The 17,500-nt window shown below is 44.0% G+C and overlaps 1 protein-coding gene across 1 annotated transcript in view; it reads left to right on the top strand.

Annotated features, from left to right (window-relative positions):
* LOC128693300 (uncharacterized) overlaps positions 1–17,500 on the top strand; it is a 116,629-nt gene that overhangs the window by 39,290 nt on the left and 59,839 nt on the right. The gene's annotated exons all lie outside the window — the stretch shown is intronic.

Raw genomic sequence — 17,500 nt, 5'->3', positions numbered from 1 at the left:
GACTGATTACCTCATCTTCTGTACATAGTTCTACTGTCTTCAAGTTATGTCCTAGAATTTGTATTGATAAAGCCACTGGATGGCGAAACGTCTACAATAAAGATACCCAGATGTTGTACATGTGTCTTACTCTCATCATTAATAACCTGGTTGATCAGGCCTGGTAAAGGACTGGGTCCCGGGGGCGTTGACCCCCGAAACACCCTCCAGGTAGATATACAGGGGCAGCAAGTGATAGGAAACTTACCTTTTCTTATATTTACATCTTTTCCCACCAGGATTCAACCCGGGCTCTTTGGAATGTGAGCTGAATGAGCCACCACTGTCATATAAAACTCTAGTTGGGCCTTATGGTTATAGGATCATACTTGTAACGGCTGATCTTTAATCATTCTTCCTGTAAAAGGCTTCCAGCGTTAAACTCCGCCAGAGACTCCATCCTATTGTCTAGTTTAATCCCCAAGCCGCTTATAACCCCAGTGGAGCGAGTTTTCTGTATTCAAACATGGAAAGTGACTCCCACCATCAGCTGGGGTCTCAGCCAGGCATCCCCGGGTCCTCGTTGGCTACCGTACATACACACGTAAACAACATTCATAAGGTATTGTATCTTCCAGAATATAAATGACCTAACCATCAGCATCTAGCTTAATGCTCCAGGCCCGTCACACGCTTGACATGACGAATGAAAAGCGACACCCTTACTAAATGGATTCTAATCCTTTCACAGATGAAATCCATCTTATCTAATGACACATTTTTTTCCTTGCCAGAGACTATTTAACATATTTTTTTTAAACTGAGTATTTAAGAAACTCATTTTTATCATGAGCCCAGTCTCTCCTCTGCTTATTACGTGAGGCAGTATACACTTACATATGAACATAGGAAAGGAGGAACACTGCAGCAGGCCTACTGGTTCATGCGAGCCAGGTCCAAGTCTCCTACCGGCTTAAGACAATACCCCAACCTAGTCAGGTCAGGTCACATTCACTTAAGGAAGGAGCACGGCATCCGACCCATTAGCACAAGCTAGTCAGGTCCAACTCACGCCCAACCACACCCACCCATGTATTTATAAGAACATAAGAACATAAGAAAGGAGGAACACTGCAGCAGGCCTGTTGGCTCATACTAGGCAGGTCCTTTACAATTCATCCCACTAACAAAACATTTGACCAACCAAATTTTCAATGCTACCCAAGAAATAAGCTCTGATGTACAAGTCCCACTCAAATCCAACCCTTCCCACTCATGTATTTATCCAACCTAAATTAGAAACTACCCAAAGTCCCAGCCTCAATAACCCAACTAGGTAGACTGTTCCACTCATCAACTACCCTATTTCCAAACCAATACTTTCCTGTGTCCTTTCTAAATCTAAACTTACCTAATTTAAACCCATTACTGCGGGTTCTCTCTTGGAGAGATATCCTCAAGATGCAGCATTCTCCAATCTTCAACTTGTCGGTTTTTCAAACCATTCATCACACCTGACTTCAACATTCTGAACCTGACTATAAATACTCGCGTGCCTTCCACCCCAGGTAGATCTGTTTGTGACTTGAAAAAGCCCACTGTGTGAGCGAAACGTAGTCAATAAAGGATCACATTATACTGCATATGTGTTTATATTTCCACCTTATTAATATCCCCTTTATTAATACCTATCTTCCACTTATACACTTCGATCAGGTCTCCCCTCATTCTTCGTCTAACAAGTGAATGTAACTTAAGAGTCTTCAATCTTTCTTCATAAGGAAGATTTCTAATGCATTTATCTACATTGAACTGCATCTGCCACTTTTCTTACCAAGAATAGAGTTTGTTTAAATCCTCCTGAAGTTCCATAACATTTACGTTTGAATAAATTATCCTACCTATCATTGTGTCATCGGCGAATTTGCTTATATCACTAGTAATTCCCTCATCAAGATCTTTGATATATATTATAAACAACAACGGGCCCAAGACTGATCCCTGTGGAACGCCACTTGTTACAGATCCCCACTCGGATTTAACCCCATTTATGGATGCTCTCTGCTTCCTGTCTGTGATCCATGACTCGATCCACGAGAGCACTTTTCCCCCAATGCCATGAGCTTCCACTTTCTTTAACAGATTTTGGTGTGGAACTCTATTAAAAGCCTTACTAAAATCTAAGTAAATAATATCAAATTCTTTATCGTGGTCAACAGCCTCAAAAGCTTTACTGAAGAAAGTTAATAAATTAGTTAGACAAGACCGGCCTCTTGTGAATCCATGCTGAGTATCATTAATCAAGCTATGCTTATCGAGATGGCTTCTTATAATCTCAGCTATAATTAACTCTAGTAATTTGCCTACAATTGAGGTCAGGCTTATTGGGCGGTAATTTGACGGTAACGACTTGTCCCCTGTTTTAAAAATAGGAATTACATTAGCCATCTTCCACATATCAGACACTACACCTGTTTGAAGAAAAAAATTAAAAATATTAGTTAATGGTTCACAGAGTTCCATTTTACATTCCTTAAAAACCCTTGAAAAAAGCTCATCAGGACCCGGCGACTTATTTTGCTTCAGTCTGTCTATCTGCTTCACAACCATTTCACTAGTGACTGTGATGTTACATAATTTATCTTCTTCAGGCCCACTATAAAAATTAATTACTGGGATATTGTTAGTGTCTTCCTGTGTAAAAACCGAGATAAAATAATTATTTAAAATCGAGCACATTTCATTCTCTTTGTCAGTAAGATGCCCATAGTTATTTTTAAGGGGACCTGTCTTATCTCTAACTTTTGTTCTATAGACCTGGAAAAAACTTTTTGGGTTAGTTTTAGAATCCCTAGCAACTTTAATTTCATAGTCCCTTTTAGCTTTTCTTATCCCCTTTTTAATGTCCCTCTTAATGTCAATATACTGATTCATAAGATGACCCTCACCTTTTTTGATACGCCTATAAATTCCCTTCTTATGCCCTAGTAGATATTTCAGCCTATTATTCATCCATTTTGGGTCATTTCTATTTGATCTAATTTCTTTATACGGGATAAACGTTCTTTGAGCAGCATGTATAGTGTTCAGAAAACTGTCATATTGATAGCTCTCTTCGTTACCCCAGTCAACAGATGATAAGTTTTCTCTAAGCCCTCGTAATCTGCCAAGCGAAAATCTGGGACTGTTACTGAGTTATCCCTACTATCATACTTCCATTCAATGCTAAATGTAATTGATTTGTGGTCGCTAGCACCCAGTTCCTCTGAAATTTCTAAATTATGAACAAGGGATTCATTGTTTGCCAGAACTAAGTCAAGCAGGTTATTACCCCTTGTAGGTTCTGTCACAAACTGCTTCAGAAAACAATCCTGAACTGCTTCTAAGAAGTCGTGTAATTCTAAATTCCCAGTCAAGAAATTCCAATCAATATGACTAAAGTTAAAGTCTCCTAGAATTACTACATTATCGTGCCTTGTGGCCTTAACAATTTTCTTCCATAGTAGTCTCCCTTGGTCCCTATCTAAGTTTGGGGGATGGTATGTCACACCTATAATCAGTTTTTCATGCCCCTTTGAAAATTCTATCCAAACAGACTCTGTATGTGTTACTTCTGACTTAATACCTGTTTTTATGCAACAGTTCAAGCGATCTCGGACATACAATGCCACCCCACCCCCCTTCCCGATACTTCTATCTACTTGGAACAATTTAAAACCCTGAATGTGACATTCCGCAGGCATGTCCCGACTTTTTGAATTAAACCACGTCTCAGTTAAGGCAAATACATCAGTGTTACCTGCACTAGCAACTAATCTCAACTCGTCCAACTTATTCCTAGCACTATGGCAATTAGCAAAATAAACATTGAAAGACTCTCCTTTCTCTTTACCCTTCCTGCTCATTTCTGTTTTTCTACTAAACCTGTTACTGTCCTTATCAGCTAGTGTCACTGGCTTTTCAATAACTACCTCGTTCTGCTTATTACTAGTTCCCCTAGAACTCACAATATTACTACACTGGGACTTCACTGTTTTCCTGCCAAAACCTATACCACTAACTATTCCTAGTTTAAAGTCCTAACAGCTCCCTCCACTGCAGTTGCCAGTGCTCCCACTACAGACCTAGATAAGTGAACCCCTGGCATACATGTCATTTCTGCCATAGAAGAGGTCCCAGTTGTCAATGAATGTTACCGCATTTTCCTTACAGTATTTGTCCAGCCAGCAATTGACACCAATTGCCCTGGACAACCATTCACTTCCAACTCCTCTCCTTGGCAAAATACCACATATGACAGGGTTCCCACCCTTCCTCCTAATTATTTCTATTGCTGACCTATATCTGCTAATCAGGTCTTCACTCCTACGTCTGCCAACATCGTTGCCTCCAGCACTGAGACAGATAATAGGATTGCTCCCATTACCTCTCATGATGTCATCCAGACGGCTAACAATATCCTCCATCCCAGCCCCAGGAAAGCAAACTCTCTGTCTCCTACTCCTGTCCTTCAAGCAGAACGCCCTATCCATATACCTAACTTGGCTATCCCCAACAAAAACAATATTCTTACCTTCCTTGGTGTCGTTCGTCGTGACGTTCCCAGTAGCTGACTCACATTCGTCGGGTAGCACTGAGAATGTATTAGATGTTTCCACAACAGTTTCCACGGCAGTCTCTTTCTTCTTCATCATTTCTACCTTTCCATTCGTCTTCTTGATCGTCAACTTCGTTCCCTGCTGTCCAGCCACTGACCAGTTTCCCTTCTTGACTTGAGGACTCAAAACAGGAGGATTACTACGAATCTTCTTGTTTTCCTCGGTCAGTCGCCGAATCTCCATCTTCGCCATCCTCAACTCTTCCTTAAGCTGCTGGTAAAGTTGCTCGATGGAGGGCATCTTGGTTCAATCCGTAGAGAGCGTACAAACAGGTCTTCACAGAGCTAAGTACACGTCACCACTTATTTATGAAGAACAATAAGGCCCAATACCGTGTCAGGAACATTACACAAACACCCCGCACATAGGAGAAAAACTTTATGACGACGTTTCGGTCCGACTTAGACAGACCATTAACTATTCACACTAACGTTAGTGTGACTAGTTAATGGTGCAAGTTTCTTCTATGTGCGGGTTATTTGTTCATTGTTTATCATTAACGACGCTCAGGTAAGTTTAGCTACGTAAAGTATAATGAAGCATCGAGGAAGACCAACGCAATAAAGCTCATAGAGTCGATCACAAATCAAGGAAAATTTTCATTTACAACCCATTCTCGTTTTGCTCTGTAAATATTTTATTCACGATTCCCAACGTTAGATTCTGAACGTTTTCTGTAAATCTGAAAACACAAATTTACTTCTGATTCGTCAGAGTACGTTAGGTAATTTAAGTAAATTAGAAGAAAAATATACACAGAAAAGTTCAGGAACGAGTGATTGAACAGTCCAAAGAAACATCCACAGCTACACGTCACTAGTGGTGCGCGAAGGCATTTGGCATTGAAGGTACCTCAGCCAGGATGCTGCTAACACTGGTACCTCAGCCAGGATGCTGCTAACACTGGTACCTCAGCCAGGATGCTGCTAACACTGGTACCTCAGCCAGGATGCTGCTAACACTGGTACCTCAGCCAGGATCCTGCTAACACTGGTACCTCAGCCAGGATGCTGCTAACACTGGTACCTCAGCCAGGATGCTGCTAACACTGGTACCTCAGCCAGGATGCTGCTAACACTGGTACCTCAGCCAGGATGCTGCTAACACTGGTACCTCAGCCAGGATGCTGCTAACACTGGTACCTCAGCCAGGATGCTGCTAACACTGGTACCTCAGCCAGGATGCTGCTAACACTGGTACCTCAGCCAGGATGCTGCTAACACTGGTACCTCAGCCAGGATGCTGCTAACACTGGTACCTCAGCCAGGATGCTGCTAACACTGGTACCTCAGCCAGGATGCTGCTAACACTGGTACCTCAGCCAGGATGCTGCTAACACTGGTACCTCAGCCAGGATGCTGCTAACACTGGTACCTCAGCCAGGATGCTGCTAACACTGGTACCTCAGCCAGGATGCTGCTAACATTGGTACCTCAGCCAGGATGCTGCTAACACTGGTACCTCAGCCAGGATGCTGCTAACACTGGTACCTCAGCCAGGATGCTGCTAACACTGGTACCTCAGCCAGGATGCTGCTAACACTGGTACCTCAGCCAGGATGCTGCTAACACTGGTACCTCAGCCAGGATGCTGCTAACACTGGTACCTCAGCCAGGATGCTGCTAACACTGGTACCTCAGCCAGGATGCTGCTAACACTGGTACCTCAGCCAGGATGCTGCTAACACTGGTACCTCAGCCAGGATCCTGCTAACACTGGTACCTCAGCCAGGATGCTGCTAACACTGGTACCTCAGCCAGGATGCTGCTAACACTGGTACCTCTATCATGTGGGAGTTCGAACACGTGGATAGGGTAAAGTAATACTCACGTAGGCTGGTAGTACGTATATTACGGATAATGTGAGGAGCGCCCTTACAGCCGTACCTATCTCTCTGCTCTCTCTCGTATAACTGACTGGCCGATCATCAGTACGACGTCTCTTAGGGTAAATATCAGGACAATTAATTGCAATATGGCCACGGAAACCACAGTTGTAACAAGTTCGCCGACTATGGTTACTGAATGTACTATGAATACTAAGAGGTTTATAATTGGTCCTTGGTGATCGCTGAGATGGTTGACGACCAGGATTTGTCTCTGTGGCGCAAACAAGAGGTGGTGCAGACTGAGGCATAGGTGTGAAATTACTCTTAATACATGGGAAAGTACCCTGGGGGCACAAGGAACGTACATGATTTAAGGCTGTAAGTGGTTCCATCGTCACAGTTGGAGGATGAGCCTCATAAGCACACACAGAAGCAGGCGGCATTAGTTCTTTGATTGCTCCAAAAGCCGCAATTTTAGCAAGCGATTCTGTAAATGGTTTAGCCTCTTCAGGGAGAAAAGCTGATGACTGGACAGCATTGATAAATGATGATAAAAGTTTGTCTAATCTAACAGCAAATGCACTAAACGATTCATTACTCATGGGTGTAGCATTCACTAGTTCCCTAAGAACGACATATGGATCAGCTGTTTTTACTGGGACAAGGAAAGAACGAATCAGTTCCTCATATTGTGACCACTTAGTAAGATTCCTGAAGTCACGCATATCAAGGAGATCAACAACGTGAACAGCAGCAGGGGATCGATGAAGAGCTTCTTTAGCAAGTCTGATAAGACTTTCCTCTGAAGGAGGACCTTCAACTAAAGCACTAACACGAGAACGAATGGCCGCAAACCATGCTTCAAGACTATGTACATGGCCATTGAATAAAGGTAACGCATCAAGGGAATCACGAGTATAACTATATTATCTCGGTGTCTGGGTCGGTCTGTCAGTCGCTAAGGAACTGTGAGGACTGATGACAGGAGCAGCAGTAGCCTGAGAGGTCTGAGGGTCGACATTCACTAAAGTATCACTTGACGGTATGTGAGACATAATGGCAAAGTTGCACAAGAACAAATAAGGCAAAAATAATGAACAATAAAAATGATACAAAATGCTAGAATTGAAATAAAAGAGATGCAACTAATTCTGCAGAAGTAATAAACAATGTCTAAGATACACTGCAAGAGGAAGGACAACTCAATGTGAAGGACTATTGGCCAAGAAAAAAAAATTTACATTGAAATATACAAGTAAAAATATTACTGGAGACTGAATTAAATGCAAAATGAGCTGTCTTTACTCTTGCTAATAAAGAAATTAATTAATAAAATTTTAAATCAATGTAAAAAGTATAAAATAAAATTACTAAATTGTTAACTGGGAAATTTAAGTATTTTCTAAGAACGCATAAACAAAATTAAAATATAATTCATAAAAATATCAATAAAAGAAAATAATTCACTGCAGAACAAGTGCAACAAAATAATTCACTGCAGAACAAGTGCAACAAAATAATTCACTGCAGAACAAGTGCAACAAAATAAGGCGTAGAAGTAATCACTGCAGTAATAAAGTGTCACTGGGAAAACTCAGATTAAATAATGAAATAAAAATATGAAGAAAAAACTGATTGAACACTTTAACTCTTAATTGTAAATTAGACAAAACAATTTACTCAAACAGAGTAAAGAAAACACTTTACGTTAAAAGTAATTGAAATTGCATCAAGAGTGAATTTGTTCAAAGAAATATAAAAATATGAATAAAAATAAAACAAAGGAACAAAACGGGTAGTGTAACACTTACGGCAGGGCACACAACACTTAATCACGTATTCATTTTTTTTTTTAGTATATTCTTACAACAAAATCTTGCTGTGACTGATACGACAAAAATTTGCTGGCAAAATAATGGTACACAGTCTGCGAAAAAATTAGAGGAATGAGACACTGCTGGCATACGAAAAAAGACACACATAGAAATAAATGGATAATTTGGAATACTGGGGTGCATATCACTGCATGAAATACAATGACAATTACTGGAGAATACAACGCTGAAAGAATACACGATAAAAAAAATGAATCACTTCACACAGAGTGACTGACTGGTACACTACACAATAATACTTACTACAGACAGAGAGTAAAAACAAAAAATAAACACAGATAAAAAAAATATAAGATGAGCGAAAACACTGAAAAATATGGCAAAAATAACGAGTCAAAGAAACACTAAGTCTACACTGAAAACACAAGGTTTAGAGTACACAAGAAATTTACTATAAATGTCTCACACACGCAAATGTCTTTAAATGCAAGAAAAATGTCTCTAAACAGAAAATTATCACTGAAGGCTGGAGTAGTCGACGGTGATGACTGGTGATGAGGGAGGTTGTCCTGCGCGGTGATGACGCCGACACTCACACTGTCGTCGTGAAGAAATGCGCTTTCTCGGTGAACTCGCATAATTGGCTTTATCGTTGGTGCTCAGCTACATCTCTTGACCAATTATGTGAGCCAAAACAGTATTAGGACCCGGTACAAGGGTGCAAACAACCACAGGTAGATGAGGTGGGTGGCTGGTGGTGGGTGGGTGGAGGGAGAGTGTATAGCGGTTGGTGAGATGACTCTCGCTGGCGCTCTGGCGCACACTCCACTCACTACCCACGAAGGTGGCTTGATAAGCCACTATGCCACAGGGATGGTGAAATTCACTCTTAGCATCCAAGCACAAAGCGATATAAACAATACTTCAGAGGAACTTGGCTTACTTCTTACTGCGTGGCTTACTTCTCTTTCTCAGCTGGGTTAGAAGCTGGGTTGGCTGACTGGCTTAACCCACGAGAATGGCTGACTGGAAGACGTGTAACGATGCACACAGCACGGAGGAGCAGGTGGATGACAGGAGACAGGCTGGATGATAGGCTGACTGGCGTTCACTTCCACAGTCTGGCTTACTGACTGGCTTAATTGCAAAATCCGGGTCAACCCCTCAGAGATTGAAGCAATTAGCACACGAACTAAGCCAGGAAGCTTGAAACGGCTGCAACAGGCTTGCAGGCTACAGGTTGTGAGGGGAGCGAGTAGCTGGTGGGTGAGACGGTTCACCTTTGACCCGCCGGCTACTTACAAACAGTCTTCTAACGTCTTGAATTACCCGTAAAAACTTAATCCACGCTCCACACCGGTGCCACCATTCATCATGGAGTTCGAACACGTGGATAGGGTAAAGTAATACTCACGTAGGCTGGAAGTACGTATATTACGGATAATGTGGGGAGCGCCCTTACAGCCGTACCTATCTCTCTGCTCTCTCTCGTATAACTGACTGGCCGCCCACAGTACCCATATGTGAGGGGGTCTTTGAATACTGCTGTGGCCAGCACAATATGAATAGACAGTGACTCAGGCAGAGACGGTTGGTAGTGAGTCAACTACTGATACACTGGTTACTGGTAACTGGTTACTACTACTGAGACCTCAGCCAGGATGCTGCTAACACTGGTACCTCAGCCAGGATCCTGATAACACTGGCACCTCAGCCAGGGTGCTGCTAACACTGGTACCTCAGCCAGGATGCTGCTAACACTGGTACCTCAGCCAGGATGCTGCTAACACTGGTACCTCAGCCAGGATCCTGCTAACACTGGAACCTCATCCAGGATGCTGCTAATACTCTTACCTCAGCCAGGATGCTGCTAACACTGGCACCTCATCCAGGATGCTGCTAACACTGGTACCTCAGCCAGGATGCTGCTAACACTGGCACCTCAGCCAGGATGCTGCTAACACTGGTACCTCAGCCAGGATGCTGCTAGCACTGGTACCTCAGCCAGGATGCTGCTAACACTGGTACCTCAGCCAGGATCCTGCTAACACTGGCACCTAAGCCAGGATGATGTTAACACTGGTACCTCAGCCAGGATGCTGCTAACACTGGTACCTCAGCCAGGATCCTGCTAACTCTGGCACCTCAGCCAGGATCCTGCTAACACTGGCACCTCAGCCAGGATGCTGCTAATACTCTTACCTCAGCCAGGATGCTGCTAACACTGGCACCTCAGCCAGGATGCTGCTAACACTGGTACCTCAGCCAGGATGCTGCTTACACTGGTGCCTCAGCCAGGATGCTGTTAACACTGGTACCTCAGCCAGGATGCTGTTAACACTGGTACCTCAGCCAGGATGCTGCTAATACTGGCACCTAAGTCAGGATGCTGTTAACACTGGTACCTCAGGCAGGAAGCTCCTAACACTGCTACCTCAGCCAGGATGCTCCTAACACTGCTACCTCAGCCAGGATGCTTCTAACACTGCTTCCTCAGCCAGGATGCTGCTAACACTGGTACCTCAGCCAGGATCCTGCTAACACTGGTACCTCAGCCAGGATCCTGCTAACACTGGCACCTCAGCCAGGATGCTGCTAATACTCTTACCTCAGCCAGGATGCTGTTAACACTGGTACCTCAGCCAGGATGCTGTTAACACTGGTACCTCAGCCAGGATGCTGCTAACACTGGTACCTCAGCCAGGATGCTGCTAACACTGGTACCTCAGTCAGTATGCTGCTAACACTGGCTCCTCAGCCAGGATGCTGTTAACACTGGTACCTCAGGCAGGAAGCTCCTAACACTGCTACCTCAGCCAGGATGCTCCTAACACTGCTACCTCAGCCAGGATGCTTCTAACACTGCTTCCTCAGCCAGGATGCTTCTAACACTGCTACCTCAGCCAGGATGCTGCTAACACTGGTACCTCAGCCTGGAAGCTGCTAGCACTGGTACCTCAGCCAGGATCCTGCTAACGCTGGTACCTCAGCCAGGATCCTGCTAACACTGGTACCTCAGCCAGGATCCTGCTAACACTGGTACCTCAGCCAGGATGCTGCTAACACTGGTACCTCAGCCAGGATGCTGCTAACACTGGTACCTCAGTCAGTATGCTGCTAACACTGGCTCCTCAGCCAGGATCCTGCTAACACTGGTACCTCAGCCAGGATCCTGCTAACACTGGTACCTCAGCCAGGATGCTGCTAACACTGGTACCTTAGTCAGGACGCTGCTAACACTGGCACCTCAGCCAGGATCCTGCTTACACTGGTACCTCAGCCATGATCCTGCTAACACTGGTACCTCAACCAGGATTCTGCTAACACTGGTACCTCAGCCAGGATGCTGCTAACCTGGTACCTCAGCCAGGATGCTGCTAACACTGGCACCTCAGCCAGGATGCTGCTAACACTGGTACCTCAGCCAGGATGCTGCTAACCTGGTATCTCAGCCAGGATGCTGCTAACACTGGTACCTCAGCCAGGATCCTGCTAACACTGCTACCTCAGCCAGGATCCTGCTAACACTGGTACCTCAGCCAGGATGCTGCTAACACTGGTACCTCAGCCAGGATGCTGCTAACACTGGTACCTCAGTCAGGATGCTGCTAACACTGGCACCTCAGCCAGGATCCTGCTAACACTGGTACCTCAGCCAGGAAGCTGCTAACACTGGTACCTCAGCCAGGAAGCTGCTAACACTGGTACCTCAGCCATGAGGCTGCTAACACTGGTACCTCAATCTGGATGCTGCTAACACTGGTACCTCAGCCAGGAAGCTGCTAACACTGGTACCTCAGCCAGGAAGCTGCTAACACTGGTACCTCAGCCAGGAAGCTGCTAACACTGGTACCTTAGCCATGAAGCTGCTAACACTGGTACCTCAATCTGGATGCTGCTAACACTGGTACCTCAGCCAAGAAGCTGCTAACACTGGCACCTCAGCCAGGATCCTGCTAACACTGGCACCTCAGTCAGGATCCTGCTAACACTGGTACCTTAGCCAGGATCCTGCTAACACTGGCACCTCAGCCAGGATCCTGCTAACACTGCTACCTTAGCCATGATCCTGCTAACACTGGTACCTCAGCCAGGGTCCTGCTAACACTGGTACCTCAGCCAGGGTCCTGCTAACACTGGTACATCAGCCAGGGTCCTGCTAACACTGGTACCTCAGCCAGGGTCCTGCTAACACTGGTACATCAGCCAGGATGCTGTTTTTACCACACACCTCTGTAGGTATCAGTGCAGTAACATTAGTAGTTACATTTAAAAGTACTTCTGTGCAGTAAATATAGTGTACAGGTTTGACCATCCCTTCATTCCACACCAATCTGCGGAATGGAATATTTCCCATCTGTTCATGAAGGCATCTGTATAAACCTTGGTAAGTGATACCCACAAATTGGTTTGCAAAAAAATCGTGAGCAAAAACTAGCACATTTAGTAGAAAACGTTTCAGTTCTGGAACTTTGATGAGCGTCCAGGCCGAAACGTTTTATAATAAATACATCTTAACGTTTGCTCAGATATTTTTAAAACACATCAACATTACCAGGTCGGAGTGGAGGGTGGGGTGAGAGACTTGTGCTTTAAAATCTTTCCAGCAATTATCTAGGTAAGAGAAGACGTCCCTGAAGCAAAATGAAATATCATTGTGAAGGAATAATGGACTTTTCAGATCATCAGAAGGTATTTGAAAAGACAATTCCTCCTTATGAAAAGAATAAGATAGAAAAAAATAAACTATAAGAAAAATAAACAGTTTTATTGAAAATATGCAAAACATATATTTATATAAATGTAAAACAATCAAACATAAACTTGTCCTAACTTAAGTAAATAATGAAAAGTAAAATACATAAATTATTTTTTTGAGACGAAACTAATATATAAACATATGGTCTTCCTAACTGGTGATGGATGTGGCAAGTTGCTCTCAGGATTCACAGTGAACGAGAAACCTTCGTGAGATGAAGTCGTTAGTGGATGTGCTTGGCATATTCTTCAGTCCAAAAAGGAGGTGTTTTCCTGATGAAAGATGCTGGTTTTGTTTACTCTATGACTGATGCGCTTTGAAACCAACGGATGATCAAATACCGAGGGTAAATTTAGAGACCAGTGTTGTGTCCAGTTACAAATATGGTTAAGTTTATGATCAATTGCACAGCTCGAGCTGCCCAACCTTGTCTCGCCGGTGTTGAGTGTCCCAGCTCGATCAATAAGGCTGAAAAGATATTAAATAACATAAAATTAAAAACCTGATAGGCAGAAGGTCTTTAAGAAAATGGTGAACACAAAGAAATGTTACGTGAAAATACGTAAGTCAAATCAGGTCTGGTTACATTAACAAAAACAAAAATATAATAAGAAATAAGAGCGGGAACCAAACTTACAGAGCTGGTGGGAGCAGTAAGGAAAGTAACATATTTACTTCCTTCACCATTCAGTCATGCTTAAACTTTTATCTTACGAACTTTTCCCCTCACAATCCTCAGTGTGATCTTCCAAGTTTACTGCTGTTACTCTTTCCGGTGTACACAACACACACACGGGGCCAGGAGCTGAGTCTCGACTCCTGCAACCACAATTAGGTGAATACACACACACACACAAACACACACACACACACACACACACACACACACACACACGGGGACAGGAGCTAAGTCTCGATCCCTGCAACCACAATTAGGTTGGTACACACACACACACACGGGGACAGGCGCTAAGTCTCGATCCCTGCAACCACAATTAGGTTGGTACACACACACACACACACGGGGACAGGCGCTAAGTCTCGATCCCTGCAACCACAATTAGGTTGGTACACACACACACACACACAGGCCAGGAGGGTCAGGGGAGACATGATAACGACATATAAAATACTGCGCAGAATAGACACGGTGGACAAAGACAGGATGCTCCAGAGATGGGACACATACACAAGAGGTCACAATTGGAAGTTGAAGACTCAGATGAATCAAAGGGATGTTAGGAAGTATTTCTTCAGTCATAGAGTAGTCAAGTCGTGGAATAGTCTAGAAAGTGAAGTAGTGGAAGCGGGGACCATACATAGTTTTAAGGCGAGGTATGATAAAGCTCATGGAGCAGGGAGAGAGAGGACCTAGTAGCAATCAGTGAAGAGGCGGGGCCAGGAGCTATGACTCGACCCCTGCAACCACAAATAGGTGAGTACAAATAGGTGAGTACACACACACACACACACACACACACACGGGGACAGGAGCTGAGTCTCGACCCCTGCAACCACAATTAGGTGAGTACACACACACACACACACACACACACACACACACACACACACACACACGGGGACAGGAGCTAAGTCTCGATCCCTGCAACCACAATTAGGTTGGCACACACACACACACACACACACCTGGTCCAGCAAATGGCTTCTCGAATTTAATCCTGCCAAATGCAAAGTCATGAAGATAGGAGAAGGGCACAGAAGACCACAGACAGAGTATAGGCTAGGTGGCCAAAGACTGCAAACCTCACTCAAGGAGAAAGATCTTGGGGTGAGTATAACACCGAGCATGTCTCCGGAAGCACACATCAATCAGATAACTGCTGCAGCACATGGGCGCCTGGCAAACCTGAGAACAGCATTCCGATACCTTAGTAAGGAATCGTTCAAGACACTGTACACCGTGTATGTCAGACCCATACTGGAGTATGCAGCACCTGTTTGGAATCCGCACTTGATAAAGCACGTCAAGAAACTAGAGAAAGTACAAAGGTTTGCGACAAGGTTAGTTCCAGAGCTAAGGGGAATGTCCTATGAAGAGAGATTAAGGGAAATCGGCCTGACGACACTGGAGGACAGGAGGGTCAGGGGAGACATGATAACGACATATAAAATTCTGCGTGGAATAGACAAGGTGGACAAAGACAGGATGTTCCAGGGAGGGGACACAGAAACAAGAGGCCACAATTGGAAGTTGAAGACACAAATGAGTCAGAGAGATATTAGGAAGTATTTCTTCTGTCATAGAATTGTCAGGCAGTGGAATAGCCTAGAAAATGACGTGGTGGAGGCAGGAACCATACACAGTTTTAAGACTAGGTTTGATAAAGCTCATGGAGCGGGGAGAGAGAGGGCCCAGTAGCAACCGGTGAAGAGGCGGGGCCAGGAGCTAAGAATCGACCCCTGCAACCACAAATAGGTGAGTACAAATATGTGAGTACACACACACACACATACACACACACACACATACACACACACACACAGTAACAAGGGGACACAGTTGGAAGTTGAAGACACAGATGAATCACAGGGATGTTAGGAAGTATTTCTTCAGCCACAGAGTAGTCAGTAAGTGGAATAGTTTGGGAAGCGATGTAGTGGAGGCAGGATCCATACATAGCTTTAAGCAGAGGTATGATAAAGCTCACGGCTCAGGGAGAGTGACCTAGTAGCGATCAGTGAAGAGGCGGGGCCAGGAGCTCGGACTCAACCCCCGCAACCTCAACTAGGTGAGTACAACTAGGTGAGTACACACACACACACACACATACATTTTCTCTCTGTCTCTGTTTCTCTCTCACACTGAATGCTGTTACTTTGAAAGATGCCAGATGAACCAGGCTGTGATGGATATGTGGGTCAGAGGGCCTCCAGCAGTAATAGCCTGGTTGATCAGACAGCACCAAATGAGCCTGGCCTAAGATCGGGCTCCGGATTGCGAAAAGGATTTAAGAGTTCTGGTTAGTAGTAATCTAAAACCAAGACAAGAGTGCATTAGTATTCGCAATAAAGCTAACAGAATTCTTGGCTTCATATCTAGAAGTATAAATAATAGAAGTCCTCAGGTTGTTCTTCAACTCTATATATCATTGGTTAGGCCTCATTTAGATTATGCTGCACAGTTTTGGCCACCGTATTACAGAATGGATATAAATGCTCTGGAAAACGTACAGAGGAGGATGACAAAGTTGATCCCATGTATCAGAAATCTTCCCTATGAGGATAGACTGAGGGTCCTGAATCTGCACTCTCTCGAAAGGCGTAGAATTAGGGGGAATATGACTGAGGTGTATAAATAGAAAACAGAAATTAATAAAGAGGATGTAAATAGCGTGCTAAAAATGTCTAACAGACAGGATTCGCAGCAATGGCTTTAAATTGGAAAAATTCAGATTCAGGAAGGATATAGGAAAGCACTGGTTTGGTAATAGAGTTGTTGATGAGTGGAACAAACTCCCGAGTACCATCATAGACGCTAAGACGTTGTGTAGTTTTAAAAATAGGTTGGATAAATACATGAGTGGGTGTGGATGGATATGAGTTGGACCTGGCTATCTTGTGCTATTAGGTCGGATGCCGTGCTCCTTCCTTAAGTGACGTGTCTCACCTCACTAGGTCAAGGCATTGGCTTAAGCCGATGGGAGAACTGGAGCTGCCTCGCATAGGCCAGTAGGCATGTTGCAGTGTTCCTTCTTTCTTATGTTCTTAACTCATCAAAATTACATTAAATTCGAGAACATAGCGGCATATTTTCATATTTTTATCTTCTTCCTGTTCATATTACTGTTTTTCCAAAATATTGTTTGAAATATTATTGTCGTTACTATTGTTAAACGTGTGAAACAAGATTTATTGGTGATGCTGGTGAGCAGGGTTCAATGATAGACGTCTTCGAAGGCTTCTTACTTTATTTGCAAAGTCGTGGTGGGTACACAGGCTTGTGTGTTGTGCCCATGGCCCGGTAGGGCCATGCCCACGAGGGAGAGAGCTAGTAGGCCTTGTTGACTTGCTGCTAGGCCGCTGTGAGAGTGAGGGCGTGTGGGACCAGCGTCCCACTGACTTTAGGCTGGCCCAGAGGGCAGCACTTGAGTGCCGCGAAATATGAACTAAGCTGGCAGACAACATAGGCTGTCTGTGCAGACAGTACAGGCTGTCTACAAACGTTATTCATTTTTATTTATTGTAATCTTTATTATTATTGTTATTATTATTATTATTATTATTATTATTAATATTGTATGCAAATTAAGGGTTAAATCGCATGCGTCACTCAGCCAAAAAGTAACGAAGAATTGCTCCTTCGTTGCTGATAGCTGACTGAATAGTAGCAGTAGTAATAATAGTAGCAGAAGCAGTAGTACTGGTAGTAGTTGTAGATGAAGCAGTAGTACTAGTTGTAGTAGTAGTAGTAGTGGTAGTA

The sequence above is a fragment of the Cherax quadricarinatus genome, chromosome 90, assembly GCF_038502225.1.
Source record: "Cherax quadricarinatus isolate ZL_2023a chromosome 90, ASM3850222v1, whole genome shotgun sequence".
NCBI lineage: Eukaryota > Metazoa > Arthropoda > Malacostraca > Decapoda > Parastacidae > Cherax > Cherax quadricarinatus.
The sequence above is the reverse complement of the archived record's forward strand: the minus strand, read 5'-3'. Positions and strand labels throughout refer to the sequence as shown.